Genomic DNA, 12,631 nt, shown 5'->3' with positions numbered 1-12,631 from the left:
CCGTTGTAGTATTTTAGGCTTCATAATGCGCCACACATTTTCAATGGGAGACAGGTCTGGACTACAGGCAGGCCAGTCTAGTACCCACATCCTTTTACTATGAAGTTACACTGTTGTAACAAGTGACTTGGTATTGTCTTTCTGAAATAAGCAAGGGCGTCCATGATAACGTTGCTTGGATGGCAACATATGTTGCTCCAAAACCTGTATGTACCTTTCAGCATTAATGGTGCCTTTACAGATGTGTAAGTTACCCATGCCTTGGGCACTAATACACCCCCATACCATCACAGATGCTGGCTTTTGAACTTTGCCCCTACAACAACCCGGATGGTTATTTTCCTCTTTGTTCCCGCGGACACCACGTCCACAGTTTCCAAATATAATTTGAAATGTGGACTTGTCAGACCACAGACCACTTTTCCACTTTGCATCAGTCCATCTTAGATGAGCTCGGGCCCAGAGAAGCCGGCGGCGTTCCTACGTGTTGTTGACAAATGGCTTTCGCTTTGCATGGTAGAGTTTTAACTTGCACTTACAGATGTAGCGACCAACTGTAGTTACTGACAGTGGTTTTATGAAGTGTTCCTGAGCCCATGTGGTGATATCCTTTACACACTGATGTCGGTTTTTGATGCATTACTTTCTGAGGGATCAAAGGTCCGTAATAACATCGTTTACGTGCAGTGATTTCTCCAGATTCTCTGAACCTTTTGATGATTTTACGGACCGTGGATGTTAAAAGCCCTAGTTTCCTTGCGATAGCTCGTTGAGAAATGTTGTTCTAAAACTGTTCGACAATTTTCCAACAAATTGGTGACCCTCGCCCCATCCTTGTTTGTGAATTACTTAGCATTTCATGAAAGCTGTTTTTATACCCAATCATGGCACCCACCTGTTCCCAATTAGCCTGCACACCTTTGGGATGTTCTAAATAAGTGTTTGATGAGCATTCAACGGAATATGGGTTGAAAATGATTTGCAAATCATTGTATTCCATTTATATTTACATCTAACACAATTTCCCAACTCATATTGAAACGGGGTTTGTATCATCACTTATGTTCAGTGATTTCTCCAGATTCTCTGAAACTTTTGATGGTATTATGGACCGTAGATGGTGAAATTCCTAAATTACTTGCAATAGACCGTTGAGAAATGTTGTTCTTAAACTGTTTGACTATTTGCTCATGCATTTGTTCACAAAGTGGTGACCCTCGCCCTGTCCTCGTTTGTGAATGACTGAGCATTTCACGGAAGCTGCTTTTATACCCAATCATGGCACCCAGCTGTTCCCAATTAGCCTGCACACCTGTGGGATGTTCCAAATAAGTGTTTGATGAGCATTCCTCAAATTTATCAGTATTTATTGCCACCTTTCCCAACTTCTTTGTCACGTTTTGCTGGCATCAAATTCTAAAGTTAATGATTATTTGCAAAAAAATGTTTTTATCAGTTTGAACATCAAATATGTTGTCTTTATAGCATATTCAACTGAATATGGGTTGAAAGTGATTTGCAAATCATTGTATTCCATTTATATTTACATATAAAACAATTTCCCAGCTCATATGGAAACGGGGTTTTTATATATATTCATATATCTATATATATATATATATTTTTTTTATATATATATATATATATATATATATATATATATATATATACACACACACTGACTGAAAGTGCACGCACTTGGTGTGATGATGTCATGTTATCGTTGGGAAAATGCAAGAAATGTAATGCTGAGCACATATCATTATGTCAAGATAAAGGCACTGGTATTTACTTATTTTAAGAATATTTTTTAACATATTGAGAAAAAAGGTCTCATATTTGTTTTTTTCTATTAAGAAAAGAGCACTTGTTTTTAGTGAGAAAATACTTGTTTTAAGGTATTTGGGGTCATTGAAATTAGCTAATCTTACTTGTTTTGGAAAATCATGACAAGCCAAATTTTCTTGTTCTATTGGCAGATAATTTTGCTTAGTTCATGTAAAATTGTGACGATTTGTCACTTCATATCTGTTTGTTTTCCTCGTTCTTGTATTTACTTCCTATTCAATGCTCTTACAGTATTTTGGTTTCCACTTCCTTCTTCTTCTGCTGAGCACTGTTTATTTCACACACCTGCTGTTGATTGGCAGCTGGTCTACACCTGCTGCCAATCAACATGTATGCTAGTTATGCCTTGTCTCGAGCACTCCTCAGTGCTCGATGATAACACACTCTATGTTGGAACTGTTGTTTTGCAAGACTGCTTCATTTGACATTGAAAACTTGTCTTACCTACTCTTCGCTCTCCTGTTTCTTGCATTTTGGGGTAACAAAATGGCAGCCATGCGAGTTCCTCACAGTATCATCGAGCCAGACTGTTACCTCGCGAGAACAGCTGTCAGCGATGCACAGCCGACGTTCTGGACTGCACAATTTTTGAAAGACTTAAAGACCAGGTTTGATCGGTCCCAGCCCACCTGTTTTTTAATTCGTTGGTGGAGTCCAAAGAAGCCATTCAAAAATTATTGAACACAACTAGGTGAGGATAGCTATTTTACAACATGGTGAAAGATATTACAACTAATTTCTAAAAACTGGCACATGAATAAAATTAATCCATTTGTGCAAGTGTTATACAAGGTAAAACATATATTGTTAAATGACAATGCTGAACAATATAATATTTTGAAATGATAGAAAATGGATGGATGGATGGACCTGACAGACAAATGTCACTTTTGTTGCCAACGTGACTCATACGTGAATTGGGTAACTCAAGCAATTTAGTGTTTTGTTCTTTTTAACCTAAAATGGAATCCTGATGTACCTAGGATTATGGTGAGTAAAAATAGGTTTTACTTTGTGGAAGGGGCGTGGTCCACGCGTCACCTGTGAGCGGGGCATGTGCAGGAGCCGGCGGGGCATGTGCAGGAGCCGGCTGTGGAGCAGATGACAGGTGAGTGGATATCTCAGCTGTAACGAGTTATCTAATCACCTGTCTCTTTATTAGCGGCGTTGGTGACCGCAGCAGGAGGCTGAAAAGCCAGAGGAGCTGAAGCCGCAGAGCTAAAAAAAAAGAAAACTGAAAAGCAGAGCAGGAAGAGGGAAATACTTTGTAATACTGAAAATAAAGACATTGTAACCTTGGCAACCACCCTGGCCACAGTCTATCGGTCCTGACAAGAACCCTGCAACACAGATCTGTCACATACTTGTATAGCGCTCTTCTGCCTTTTTAAGGAACTCAAAGCGCTTTGACACTATTTCCACATTCACACAGGAACCCTCAGGTTGCTGGCACAGCCACTCTCCCAACTGCGCCACGCCGTCCCCATTATTGTTTTCATGTGATTGTTTTATTAGTAATTTTACTTTACATGAAAATGTGTTTGTGAAATAACACTGTTTAGCAACAACAAAAATTTAGGGTGTATCAAAATAAAATTTTTTGAAAACGATTAAAAAGATTATTTATCGTTCAGATTCAGTGTGATGTTTGTTTGCGGTGGCTCCACCAAGAATGCCTTCAAATCACAGGTCATTACTCTCTTGCGAAATGGAAGCTTACACAGATACAAGTTTTTTCTGAGAATGTCATCCAAGAAAGTCTTTGAACGTTTCACTCAAATCCATGTCATTGACAGTATTTTCACAAAACTTAACAGTTTTATCTAAAATTCTTAAAGCGTGTATTCTGGAAGTGAATTTGCCAGTGATCACACCAGTCAGTCTTCTTACTCAAATTTGTACTGACTTACGCATTGATCTGATCACTGACCGTATAGCAGTTGAGCTAAAAGAGCATCCATCCATCCATCCATCCATCCATCCATCTTCTTTCGCTTATCTGAGGTCGGGTCGCGGGGGCAGCAGCCAAAGCAGGGAAGCCCAGACTTCCCTCTCCCCAGCCACTTCGTCCAGCTCTTCCTGGGGGATCCCGAGGCGTTCCCAGGCCAGCCGGGAGACATAGTCTTCCCATCGTGTCCTGGGTCTTCCCCGTGGCCTCCTACCAGTTGGACGTGCCCTAAACACCTCCCTAGAGAGGCATTCGGGTGGCATCCTGACCAGATGTCCGAACCACCTTGTTTGGCTCCTCTCGATGTGGAGGAGCAGCGGCTTTACTTTGAGCTCCTCCCGGATGGCAGGGCTCTCTCCCTTAGAGATAGGGTGAGTAGCTAAAAGAGCATGTACAGCCAAAATAAATTGCATGATTAAACTTAAGTCCGTACATGATTTCTGATCTAATATTTTCTGATTAATCACATGATTAACTTGTTTTTTGACAGCCCTAGTTCCTCGTAATATGTATAGATTATTAAACCTTTGTGCCAATGTGTTTGTTGTTCTTATTGATCTTTTCCCTTGTGTTGTTGCCCAAAAACAAAATGCAGCAATCGTGATATTGTTGTATGACTATTGTTAAGTACTTTTGAGAGGCATTGTTAATGTTTTAAATATATTAAAGTGTATTTTTCTACAATATTTATCTTTTTTATGAAACAATAACAATTTTATTATTGTTTTAGAGGTTGAACATCACATTAAAAAATCTTGCAAAAAAGTAGGCTGAACTATTTGTATCCCCTACTTACTTTTTGTAATTAATAAAAGTAATCCAAATGTACACCTTTAGCTCTAAATGATACAAACCCTGTTTCCATATGAGTTGGGAAATTGTGTTGGATGTAAATATAAATAGAATACAATGATTTGCAAATAATTTTCAACCCATATTCCGTTGAATATGCTACAAAGACAACATATTTGATGTTCAAACTGATAAACACTTTTTTGTGTGGAAATAATCATTAACTTTACAATTTGATGCTAGCAACACGTGACAAAAAAGTTGGGAAAGGTGGCAATAAATACTGATTGAGTTGAGGAATGCTCATCAAACACTTATTTGGATTATCCCATAGGTGTGCAGGCTGATTGGGAACAGGTGGGTGCCATGTTTGGGTATAAAAACAGCTTCCATGAAATGCTAAGTAATTCACAAACAAGGATGAGGCGAGGGTCACCAATTCGTAGGAAAATTGTCGAACAGTTTTAGAAAAACATTTCTCAACGAGCTATTGCAAGGAATTTAGGGATTTTACCATCTACGGGCCGTAAAATCATCAAAAGGTTCAGACAATCTGGAGAAATCACTGCACGTAAGCGATGATATTACGGACCTTTGATCCCTCAGGTGGTAATGCATCAAAAACCGAAGTCAGTGTGTAAAGGATATCATCACATGGGCTCAGGAACACTTCATAAAACCACTGTCAGTAACTATAGTTGGTCGCTACATCTGTAAGTGCAAGTTAAAACTCTACTATGCAAAGCGAAAGCCATTTATCAACAACACACAGGAACGCCGCCGGCTTCTCTGGGCCCCATTTCATCTAAGATGGACTAATGCAAAGTGGAAAAGTGTTCTGTGGTCTGACGAGTCCACATTACAAATTATATTTGGAAACTGTGGACGTGGTGTCCGCCGGAACAAAGAGGAAAATAACCATCCGGATTGTTATAGGCACAAAGTTCAAAAGCCAGCTTCTGTGATGGTATGGGGGCGCATTAGTGCCCAAGTCATGGGTAACTTACACATCTGTGAAGGCACCATTAATGCTGAATGGTCCATACAGGTTTTGGAGCAACATATGTTGTCATCAAGCAGCGTTATCATGGACGCCACTGCCTATTTCAGCAAAACAATGCCAAGCCATGTGTTACAACAGCGTGGCTTCGTAGTAAAAGAGTGCGGGTACTTTCCTGGCCCGCCTGCAGTCCAGACATGTCTCCCATCGAAAATGTGTGGCGCATTATGAAGCGTAAAATAAGACAACAAGACCCCGGACTGTTGAACAACTTAAGCTGTACATCAAGTAAGAATGGTAAAGAATTCCACGTTCAAAGCTTCAACATTTAGTTTCCTCAGTTCCCAAACGTTTATTGAGTGTTGTTAAAAGAAAAGGCAATGTAACACAGTGGTGAACATGGCCTTTCCCAACTACTTTGGCATGTGTTGCAGCCATGAAATTCTAAGTTAATTATTATTTGCCAAAAAAAAAAGTTTATGAGTTTGAACATCAAATATATTGTCTTTGTAGTGCATTCAATTGAATATGGATTGAAAAAGATTTGCAAATCATTGCATTCCGTTTATATTTACATATAACACAATTTCCCAACTCATATGGAAACGGGGTTTGTACTAAAAGTGTACATAACAAACCACATGAAGTTAGTACATCCCTTGAGGGAAATAGAACGCGGACACATGTTATGGCAGCACAGAAATATGCTGAAATATTCTGTATCCCCTGCTAACGTTTTTTTGTCATTAATAAAATGATTCCAAATTCACAAGTTTTGTACAATGCCAAGTTTGTATTTATAATCCACATGATGTTAGTACATAGCTTGAGGAAAATAAACATAAATGGGATATATTTTCGGGCATAAAATATGTGTTTTTTTGTTTGTTTATTTATGGGGAATTTACTGTGAATTGTTCTTGTTTGCGGATGACTCGGCCCTGCTGGTATCCAGCAAGGAAAAGTCACCGGTGGAAAAAATCCTCAGTGCCGAACTCTGTAGAATTTGCACCTGGCTCACTGACAATAAGCTATCCATACACTTAGGTAAAACGGAATCCATCTTGTTTGGGTCCCAAATCAACCTTAAAGGCCTACTGAAATGAGATTTTCTTATTTAAACAGGGATAGCAGGTCCATTATATGTGTCATAGTTGATCATTTCGCGATATTGCCATATTTTTGCTGAAAGGATTTAGTAGAGAACATCGACGATAAAGTTTGCAACTTTTGGGCGCTAATAAAAAAGCCTTGCCTGTACTGGAAGTAGCAGATGATGTGCGCGTGACATCACGAGTTGTGGAGCTTCTCACATCCTCACATCCTCACATTGTTTATAATCATGGCCACCAGCAGCGAGAGCGATTCTGACTGAGAAAGCGACAATTTCCTCATTAATTTGAGTGAGGATGAAAGATTTGTGGATGAGGATAGTGAGAGTGAACGACTAGAAAAAAAAAAGACGAGGGCAGTGAGAGCGATTCAGATGTTATTAGACACATTTACAAGTGTAGCCGAGTGTCCTGGGTTCGCCTATACTGTGTACTTATATAATAAAATAATAAACGGGAGACATTAGAGCAGGTACGGTAGCCAAAGCTTCTTTAATGTGAATTCCTTTGCACCTCCCTCTCCACAACCACACACCCTACGTCACAGCCCCACGGCAACTCTGAAAGGACAAAACTCCTCCTCCTCCTGTTAACTTGGGACACCCTGAACTGTTTGTTTCACTAGGTTAATTCTCGAAAATCCCTTAACTGCTTATTGTGTTACTAGTGTTTTAATGAGATTATATGGTTGTACCTGAAAGTCGGAGGGGTGTGGCCACGGGTGTGGTGACCGCCAGTGTCTCTGTGGGAAGCCACGTTTCTCGACGAGGCAAGGCAGCCGGGCTGAGATCCCCCCCCCTTCTCCACGGTGTAAGCATCCGACAGTCGGGGGCAGCCGTTGGGAGGAGGCAAGAAAATCCGCAGCTGCAGGAAGAATGACGCAAACTCTCCGCTCATGTCTACGGTAAAAGCCAACTTATTGCCATTATTTTCTCGTCGAAAGCTGCTGGTTGACATGTGGTAGGGAACCGTGTTCGCTTGACCGCTCTGTTCCATAGTATGGCTTCACAGTCATCTTTAGGGAATGTAAACAAAGAAACACCGGCTGTGTTTGTGTTGCTTCAGCCGGCCGCAATACACCGCTTTCCACCTACAGGTTTCTTCTTTGTAGTCTCCATTGTACACTGAACAAATTGCAAAAGATTCAGCAACACAGATGTCCAGAATACTGTGTAATTATGCGATTAAAGCAGACGACTTATAGCTGGGATAGGTACTGGATCAAAATGTCCGCTACAATCCGTGACGTCACGCACACGCGTCATCATACACGTCATCATACTGCGACGTTTTCAGCAGGATAATTTGCGCAAAATTTAAAATTGCAATTTAGTAAACTAAAACGACCGTATTGGCATGTGTTGCAATGTTAAGATTTCATCATTGATATATAAACTATCAGACTGCGTGGTCGGTAGTAGTGGGTTTCAGTAGGCCTTTAAGAAAGTCAGTGATTTCACTATTAAAGTGGGTGGCATTGTTATCACCAGGAAGAATGAGGTCACCTACCTAGGTTCCATTCTAGAGGCTAATCTTTCCTGTGATAAAATGGCAACCAAGGTAATCAAAAAGGTCAACGAACGAACAAGATTTCTCTACAGAATCTCCTCTCTGGTCAACAAAAGCACCATGAAGATTCTAGCGGGAACTCTCATTCAACCCTTTTGTGATTACGCATGCACCTCCGGGTACCCCAGCACCTCCAAAACCCTCAAATATAGACTCCAAACATCCCAGAACAAGCTAGTCCGGTTACTTTTAGACCTCCACCCCAGATCACACCTCACTCCTACCCACTTCTCCAAAGTGGGCTGCCTCAGGGTGGAGGACAGAGTAAAACAACTTGCACTGAGGCTAGTCTATAAAATTTGCTACACCTCCCTAATACCGAAGTACATGTCAAACTACTTCCATAATGTAAATGACCGCCAAAAACTACAACACCAGGGGGAGCTCCACAAACCATGTTAAACCCAGATTCCTATCTAACAAAGGTCTTAACTCAACCTCTTTCTATGCCACATCAATATGGAATGCACTCCCAACAGGTGTAAAAGACAGTGCATCTCTACCCTCCTTCATAACCGCACTAAAAGAACACATCCAGGCAACTACAACCCTAGACTAACACCTTCCCCCCACCACATCCCACCTCCCCAGATTGTAATTAATCAAATGTAAATAATCAAATGTATATGCAGTTGTGATCAAAATTATTCAACCCCCACACAATTTTGGTGTTTTAGCAAGTTGAACGTTTATTCTGTATTTTGTTTATAGTCTTATCAAATAAAGATGTGTCAAATAGACAAATACAACTTAAATTGTAACACTGTATTTTACAAAATACCAAAAAAGGAATTTTTTCTTAATATCTCATTGACAAAATTATTCAACCCCCTAGTTACATGCATCTTTAGTACTTAGTAGAACACCCTTTGGCAGTAATTACATCCTTCAAACTCGATACATAACCGGACACAAGCTTCTTGCAACAATCTACAGGTATTTTAGCCCATTCCTCTTGGGCAAAGGCCTCCAGTTCATTCATATTCTTGGGCTTGCGTGCTGCAACGGCCTTCTTCAAGTCCCACCACAGGTTTTCTATAGGATTTAGGTCTGGCGACTGTGAAGGCCACTCCAGAGTCTTCCAGCCCTTCTTCTGCAACCAATCTGATGTTGATTTGGAGCTATGCTTGGGATCGTTGTCCTGTTGGAAGGTCCAACATCTCCCAAGCCTCAGTTTCGTCACTGACTTCATGACATTTGCAGCTAATATATCCTGGTAGGAAATAGAATTCATAATGCCTTGAACGCGGTGGAGATTCCCGGTACCTGACGCAGAGAAACAGCCCCAGAGCATGATTGACCCCCCACCATGCTTAACAGTGGGCAAGGTGTTCTTCTCTTTGTAAGCTTCATTTTTTCTCCTCCAGACGATGAGGTGGCGACTTGTCCAGGGTGTACCTCGCCTTCCGCCCGATTGTAGCTGAGATAGGCGCCAGCGCCCCCCGCGACCCCAAAAGGAAATAAGCAGTAGAAAATGGATGGATGGACATAACGTTGATTCATAGGCCCAAAGAGTTCCACTTTTGTCTCATCACTCCATAGAACAGTTTCCCAAAACCTTTGGGGTTTGTCCGGATGATTTTTGGCATACTGGAGTCTATTTTACTTGTGCCTGGTAGTCAGAAGTGGGGTGCGCCTGGGAGTTCTGGCATGGAGGCCTTCATCTCGTAGTGCGCGCCTTATTGTCTGGGACGAAACCTGCGTTCCCCCCTCTGCAATGTCCTGTTGTAGTTCCTCAGCTGTTACCCGGGGGTTTTTCACCACTGTACGCTTCAAATACCGGACAGCAGTTGCACACAGCATCCTCTTTCTACCACACCCAGGTAGTGTTTCCACTGTGCCTTTAGCTTTAAACTTGCAAATTATGCTCCCAACTGTGTCTCTGGGAATGTGTAATGTCTTTGCTATTTTCTTATATCCATATCCTTTCTTATGAAGAGAAATTACCTCCTCTCTTGACTTATTTGACCACTCCCTGGACTTCACCATGTTGCAAATACACCATTGACCATCTACAAGAAGCTGAGCGTCACAGTCTTTTTCAATCAGTTTAATTGTTGCTCGTTATGGTTCTAATCACATATACAGGTGTTTTCAACACCTGATTGAGAAGACCTTATTCAAATTCTGTTCTTAAGAGTTATGATCTTCAAGGGGTTGAATAATTTTGTCAATGAGATATTAAGAGAAATGTTACAAAATATAATTTTGTAATTCAAGTTGCATTTGTCTATTTAATGCATCTTTATTTGATATGACAATAAACAAAATACGGAATAAATGTCCAACTTGCTAAAACACCAAAATTGTGTCGGGGTTGAATAATTTTGATGACAACTGTACTTGTTCTTATGCTTTGTGCATGAGCTCACTATGTTCACTGCTTAATGTACATATCCTACAAAGTCAGACCTACACCGTTTCAATGTCCACTGTAACGTATTATTTTCGGGTCTCCCCATGTGTAGCATTAAAAGATTACAGTTGGTACAAAATGCGGCAGCTAGACTTTTGACAAGAACAAGAAAGTTTGATCACATTACGCCTGTACTGGCTCACCTGCACTGGCTTCCTGTGCACTTAAGATGTGACTTTAAGGTTTTACTACTTACGTATAAAATACTACACGGTCTAGCTCCATCCTATCTTGCCGATTGTATTGTACCATATGTCCCGGCAAGAAATCTGTGTTCAAAGGACTCCGGCTTATTAGTGATTCCCAAAGCCCAAAAAAAGTCTGCGGGCTATAGAGCGTTTTCCGTTCGGGCTCCAGTACTCTGGAATGCCCTCCCGGTAACAGTTCGAGATGCCACCTCAGTAGAAGCATTTAAGTCTCACCTTAAAACTCATTTGTATACTCTAGCCTTTAAATAGACTCCCTTTTTAGACCAGTTGATCTGCCGTTTCTTTTCTTTTTCTTCTATGTCCCACTCTCCCTTGTGGAGGGGGTCCGGTCCGATCCGGTGGCCATGTACTGCTTGCCTGTGTATCGGCTGGGGACATCTCTGCGCTGCTGATCCGCCTCCGCTTGGGATGGTTTCCTGCTGGCTCCACTGTGAACGGGACTCTCGCTGCTCTGTTGGATCCGCTTTGGACTGGACTCTCGCGACTGTGTTGGATCCATTGTGGATTGAACTTTCACAGTATCATGTTAGACCCGCTCGACATCCATTGCTTTCCTCCTCTCCAAGGTTCTCATAGTCATCATTGTCACCGACGTCCCACTGGGTCATTATTGTCACCGATGTCCCACTGGGTGTGAGTTTTCCTTGCCCTTATGTGGGCCTACCGAGGATGTCGTAGTGGTTTGTGCAGCCCTTTGAGACACTAGTGATTTAGGGCTATATAAGTAAACATTGATTGATTAATTGATTGATTTCTCAGATGATATAATTGTGCTGAAGTGCTGATATTCACCAAACATAACACGGAAGTTCTGTCTGAACAAGGAACAGAGCTCTGCCCCATCCGTGCTCCCGCGACAGAGGATACAAAATATTTCAGGGATACAGAATTTCGCACGACACCGGAACTGTCTTTGGGTCCTGTGGGCATGTTTTATTTTCTGATCATGTTAAATTTTATTTTGAGAAGAGGCAGCGGGTCAAATAGTAAAGCAAAGACACAAATGGCTCTCTGGCCACACCTTAAACACATCTTGCATTATTTGAATGAATATGCTTAATTTGTTTATTGCGATTTAAATCAGAATAAAAAGCAGGAACAACATTATAGGAAAATACCTTTTTTGTATTTTTACAATACACCAATACAAAAGATTACAATTATTCCCTTTTTTACATCCAAATGTAAAATACATCCGGTTGTGCAAGAATAAATAAAACCTCGCATTTGCTTCCATTCAATAAAAAAAACCGAGCTGAACTTGAACTGCAAAATATCGATGCCATCACAACTAATGCTGATGCTACCTTTACGTTGACACTTTTGGATCTAGTTGCCCACCTCCGTTGAAAACATTGTAATTATTTGGAACTCGCGTAGTGCTTATTTAGGAACGATCACGTCTTCGGCTATTGAACCGCGTTATGGGGATAGGTTTTTTTTGGCCACTAGTGAATTTTGACCCTTCCCAGGATCTGTAGTACACAGCCAACCAACCAACCAGTCAGCTTTCCCTGCTTGCTGTACTTTAACGGAAAACAACGGACACAAGAAGAGAAAACAACCGCATTGAACAGGTATAATCATTTGTAATGATATTGTTAGGTAAATAGAGACGCACACGAGGAAACAATTGTGTGTACTGAAGAGTGTTACCGACGGAAATGTCTTGTAATAACAGCAGCTATGTGCGGAGTGATTTTGACACAGCCAGCGCTCTAGTTTTACTGAATACAT

At 41.1% G+C, this 12,631-nt stretch overlaps 1 protein-coding gene across 4 annotated transcripts in view; it reads left to right on the top strand.

The window, feature by feature from the left end:
• Nucleotides 1–12,203: 12,203 nt before the first annotated feature.
• The window catches only part of LOC133559351 (core histone macro-H2A.2), a 60,957-nt gene continuing 60,529 nt past the window's right edge, over nucleotides 12,204–12,631 (top strand). For 2 of the 4 annotated variants that reach the window (XM_061911052.1, XM_061911051.1), the window contains exon 1: nucleotides 12,221–12,471. The gene's annotated coding sequence lies outside the window, so the exon portion shown is untranslated. Of the gene's footprint in view, nucleotides 12,472–12,631 lie in introns of all 4 variants that reach the window. The other 2 variants (XM_061911053.1, XM_061911050.1) reach the window with 2 other exon arrangements.

This window comes from Nerophis ophidion, linkage group LG09 (assembly GCF_033978795.1).
Source record: "Nerophis ophidion isolate RoL-2023_Sa linkage group LG09, RoL_Noph_v1.0, whole genome shotgun sequence".
Lineage (NCBI taxonomy): Eukaryota > Metazoa > Chordata > Actinopteri > Syngnathiformes > Syngnathidae > Nerophis > Nerophis ophidion.
This window is presented reverse-complemented; position numbering and strand designations above follow the sequence as displayed.